General features: G+C 37.3%; 1 protein-coding gene across 6 annotated transcripts in view; it reads right to left on the bottom strand.

Moving 5' to 3' along the window:
* Positions 1-5,978, bottom strand: part of LOC106873190 (kinesin-like protein KIF21A) — a 212,552-nt gene that overhangs the window by 124,143 nt on the left and 82,431 nt on the right. The window lies entirely within an intron of this gene.

Below are 5,978 nucleotides of genomic sequence, written 5' to 3'. Positions count from 1 at the left end.
ATACACACACACACATATATATATATATATATATATATATATATACATACACACACACATATACACGCACACATAAATAAATAAATATATATATACATACATATATACTCCCCACTACATACACATGCAGTTATGGTGTGAGAGGAATCTCAACTCTTGATGGCATCATAGGGGCACCATTGTGATAGACAGTAATATCCTGGGAATTTAAAACCTGGTAGAACCCATTCCTCTCTAGGTTTGGAAACAGCTATTTCTTTGTTCAAAGAGAAAGTGTATGTCTGAGACAGACAGACAGACAAAGAGGAATCAATTCCAGTACTTGAGTGGTATTTTATTGACTCCAAAAGGACAAATGTCAAAATTGAACATGGCAGTATTTGAGCTCTGAACTAAGAGAGCCAGAACAAATACAAAGCATTCCACCCAATGCTCTAATGATTGCTAATTGGCCCCTACAATTCATTTGTTTATAGGTCTCTTTTTCCCAAGCTAGCAAGGATTAAATGAATATAATTACTGAGACATTGTCTTTCGACCAGCTGCCCTTCCTGTCGTAACCCTTATCTGTTTTTCAAGTAAAGAATTCTTTTATTCTGCACATCTTGGAAGGAGCAAAGCCAGTAAATGCTTTGTTGACAAAGGAAACGGCAATAATGCCCCCACTTATAACTCAGCAAGTTTTGGAGAAACACAAATACATGTGTACATTGCCAGTACCGCCTGACTGGCCTTCATAGGATTTTTGAGCAATATCATTGCCAGTGCCCCTGGACTGGTTCTTGTGCGGGTGGCACATAAAATACACCATTTCGAGTGTGGCCATTGCCAGTACCGCCTGACTGGCCTTTATGTGGGTGACACGTAAAAGCACCCACTACATTCTGAGTGGTTGACGTTAGGAAGGGCATCCAGCTGTAGAAACTCTGCCAAATCAGATTGGAGCCTAGTGTTGCCATCAAGTTTCACCAGTCCTCAGTCAAATCATCCAACCCATGCTAGCATGGAAAGTGGATGTTAAACGATGATGATGATGATGACACGCACATACTCACACACACAAAGGGCTTCTTTCAATCTCTCAACCAATTTTACTTACAAGGCTTTAGCCAATCAGGGATTTTAGAAGAAAACCTTTGCTCAATGTGTCATGCAGTGAGACTGAATCCAAAAGTAGGTGTTTGCAGAGCACTTTTCTTTATAATACAAACTTGCTTGGACCTTTAACCATGCCCGCACCTATACACATATATAAACATGCATGCATATGTACACAGAAATACATATTATTATTATTACTGTCATTAAGACAGCAAGTTGGCAAAACCATTAGCATGCCTGACAAAATGCTTAGTGACATTTCACCTATCTTTACGTTCCAAGTTCAAATTCCAACAAGGACGTCTTTGCTTTTTGTCCTTTTGGGTCAATAAAATAATTACCAGTTGAGCATTGGAGTCGAAATTTCTGGCCTTGTGCCAAAACTTGAAACCATTATTATTATTATTGTCATAGATAACTGCTGCCACATTACTTCAAGTTTAGTTCCAAAGAAATATTCAGCTACTTTATCAACAAACGGTTATCACAAAAAACCCCCCAAAAAACCCATCTTTACAGCATGAAATTTATGACATGTTAACACAATATAAGATTTATATATAGTTATTTGATTACATAATACTTCCTAACTCCCTCACACTACTACTTGTAAATAACAAGGGTGCATGTGTGCATTATAACTTGGACTGTGGCCATGCTGGGGCACACCCTTCAAAGTTTCAGTAGATTATCAACACCAGCCATCATCATTTAACATCTATTTTCCATTTGCATGCGTTGGACAGTTTGATAAGAGCTGGCAAATCAGAAGGCTGCACCAAGCTCTGTTGTCTGCTTTGGCATGGTTTCTACAAATGGATGCCATTCCTAATGCCAACCATTTTTTATAAGGTACTAGCAGCTGTAATGAGGTCACCAAATAACTTACAGAACAAGAACGCCTCAACTTGGTTGGGGAAGAAATATTGAGAGAGAAGAAAAAAAAAGGGCATCTTACATTAGAGGAGAAACATGGCTGAAAGCAAAGTCAACCAGACATATATGGATACAACCTGACAAATAAGATACCACTGGATTTTTATTCACATTGATTCCGCCACCACCATCACCTTGCATTAATTGCACAGATATCCACCTTTCATACAGTTTCTATCTATCGTACATTTAAACTCACAATACTTTGGCTAACCTGAGGCTATGATAAAAAAAACACTTTCTCAAGGTGCCACAAAGTGGCATCAAACCCAGTTCCACATAATTACGAAGTGAATTTTTTTCAACACACAGCAATGCCTGCTTCCATATACTTTATTAAAACAAATGAATCAACTGTAATTATGGTAGATATAAATCTATGCAATGACATGACAAATTAATGCCATTATGTTCAGTATTTTAAAAGGTTAAAAATTTAAACTTAACCTAAGCTGGTTACTTCGTAAACTGATAGATATATGCCATTTATTAAATTAGTCATAACGACTCTGAAATATTCATTTAACTAATTACATTTAAGAGGATTAATAGTGAAACTTTCAATTAATTCCTCTACTCTTGAAACTGATTCAATTTTGTTTAAAATGAGAGAACTCTTCAATCATATAGGAGATATGCGCAATGACAAGCATACTACACTCACTCACACGTGCTTGCATGCAAAAGAGCACTTACAGACATACTTGCACACAAAGAGTATGTGCTTGCAGACAAACCACATGCATACAATTACTTGCACACCATACACATGCATGTATGCAATGAATCACAGATAAAACAGAAAGCCCACAGACATTAATGCAATCATAGTTATATAATTAACAAGCGCAAATCCTGGCAACATGGTTTCAGGTTGACTCCACTGAGTGGCACATCATGTAAATGTCTTCACCAAAGACTTGGAACAACCTAAGAATTATGAGATTTGAAAGACAGAAACAGTGGAAGTTCAGAGGTACCATTTGTAAGCTTAATCTTATCAACACTAGCTTTGGGGTCTTTAGCAGAAAGCACTCTGCTGCAGAGATTCATCCCAAGTCTCCATATTCAAGATAACTTTCTCCCTTCCACCTATTAACCTTGTTGAAGGCTCCAAAAATATCATGGGTGCTGTCCTCCCTCCTCTGATTAAGATATTTAAAAGTGAAGACGCAACAGTTACTTTAATATGTAGCCGATACTTATTGGGCCTCCTCAGAGACTGAAGATGTTTGTACATTTAAGTAGAATTGTAGTCTACAACTACACAAGTCACACCTAAACAAAAGTACGGTCTATAACCACATGAAATACATTATAAAGTAGAAATGTAGTCCAAGTGTTATCTACAGCTATACAAGTTGTAGTTCTGCTCTCACATTTGAGATGGTGTTGCTGCAAACCTGTACATTCTAAACCTGACTGATTATACAGTACTCCGCAACATGCTCCAGCATTGGACCCACAGATACACGGTCTCACCTCCCTGTGTTTTCTACCACTACTATAATGGTGTCTGCTCCTCGTAGCTGATTAGGCTCATGCCATTCAAGTACTCACAACCTGCTTATCTTTCTTCTACCTACTTTTGTTGTGTCCAATTACCTCAGGTTCCACACTAATCACTACACACACATTTCTGCCTTCAGCCTTCTTGAACTCTTTTCTTGCTCATGTCTTTTCTGTAGGTGTTGATTACCAATGGTTCAACAGAAACTTTAATGGCATCAATCTCACCAATCTCAAATGGCCGACAGTCCTCCTCCCTCCAGACCAAGAAAAAGAAAATCCTACACTGCAGTGACACAGTAAATATGACTATTTGCTTCCATATAGGAACCTAATGAATGAATTAAGATGACAGGCAAACAAAATACCTGTTGTACTTAGTTACCTTCCTTTAGTTCAGAGCTCAGCTCCTGCTGGGTGTTGCCTCTGCTTTTCATACTCAGGGAATTGATAAAATACCAGTATTTTATGTCATTCTCCTCAAAATATGCAGTTTTGTACCAATGATAAAAAAGAAATAGTTATTTTTATACATTTTGACATGAGATAATCTTGTCAGGACTAGCTAACTTGCATTGTTTTGGTATTGAAAATCAGTTGTGTATTGGGAAACAGGAAGATGGTAATTGACTTAACCTTCAGTCATAATATCCCATATAAATTTGTGGCTTTATAATTTGTTATGTGTCATTATCATAAAGGACAAATATTTGTTCTGTTCACTAGTGTGATCAATACCTTTAATGGTCAGAGGTTGGCCATCAGTGTATGGTCAGTCCTATAGAATGGAGTTGGTAACAATCATACCTTTCCAAAACAACTTAAGATAAAATTCTATAACCAGGAATCAAATTCAAGTTGCAGATTTGATTTATAGAAAGTTCATCAATTTCTATAAGGTAATTATCATCTAGACACAGACATACGGAGACACAAACAGAAACATATGCAGACATACAGATGCATGAGAGTGCACATATGCATACATGTATAGTTATTTACATGCAAGCAGATATTCAGATGCAAATAGACACAGAAAAACACAACCAGTGACACACAAGATGACAGGGAGAATACCCAGCAATTGGGGAGGAAAACTGGATAAGCAACAATGAAATTTTGGTCTCAACACACAAATACGAGCATCATCATTGTTCTAATGTCCAATTTTCCATGCTTGCATAGGTGAAACAAAATTTGTTGGGGCAGATTTTCAACAGCCAGATGTGCTTCTTATCACCAACTTTTACTTGTTTCTAAGTAAGGTGATATTTATGCCTAGTCCTTTGAATATGAATAGACAAGAGCCAGAATTGGTTTCAAAGAAAATAATCATTGCAAATGGATGACATCCCTTCTGTGAAAGTGATGTTTGTTTACAATTAATGTGCAACGTCAAAGAAAGAGAACACGCGCACATGCGCATGCATGTGAGTGTGTGAATGGCTTCTTTCAGTATCTGTCTATAAAATCTACTCAGGTTTTAGTTAGTTCAGGGCTATAGTAGAAGACATTTGCCCAAGCTGCTACAAAGTGGAACTGAACCCAAAACAATGGGGTTGCAAAGCAAGCTTCCAAACCACATAGCCATGCTTATGCCTATATATAACATCCATCCACTGGGTTATGTCTCAATGGTAGAATGGTACCACAGTAATATAATCCATAACACAGTCTTCCAGCAAGCAATAGATAGAGGATTCAAACCCTACCACCAGAGGGCATGCTTTTCTTTTAAGTATCAAATCAATGTTCAAAATATACACACACACACACACAAGGTACAATGGTTATTTGAGGACAATTATCAGTATATTGCCGAGATGGAATTTTTTTCCAGTAGATTTTCTACAACCAAACACCCTTCCTGTTCCCAACCCTCACTGTTTCCAAGTAAGGTAATATTTCCCCATGGCCAAACATGTTTCCACAGAAGACTAGATTTGAAGGACACCAATTGTATCATGGCATGCTTGTTTGCAACTATCCTATGATGTCAATATAACAAAATGCTAAAACACACATGTGCTAGGTTTCTTGCAGTTTCCATCAACCAAATCTCTTTTACTTGTTTCAGTCTTTTGACTGTGGCCATGCTGGAGCACCGCCTTTTAGTCGAGCAAATCGACCCCAAGACTTATTCTTTAGAAGCCTAGTACTTATTCCATCGATCTCTTTTGCCGAACCGCTAAGTTACGGGGACATAAACACACCAGCATCGGTTGTCAAGCGATGTTGGGGGGACAAACACACACGTACAAACATACACACACACGTACAAACATACACACACACACACGTATATATATATATACATATGTACATATATATATACATATGTACATATATATATACATATGTACATATATATATACATATGTACATATATATATACATATGTACATATATATATACATATGTACATATATATA

The sequence above is a fragment of the Octopus bimaculoides genome, chromosome 7, assembly GCF_001194135.2.
Source record: "Octopus bimaculoides isolate UCB-OBI-ISO-001 chromosome 7, ASM119413v2, whole genome shotgun sequence".
In the NCBI taxonomy this organism is placed as follows: domain Eukaryota; kingdom Metazoa; phylum Mollusca; class Cephalopoda; order Octopoda; family Octopodidae; genus Octopus; species Octopus bimaculoides.
The sequence above is the reverse complement of the archived record's forward strand: the minus strand, read 5'-3'. Positions and strand labels throughout refer to the sequence as shown.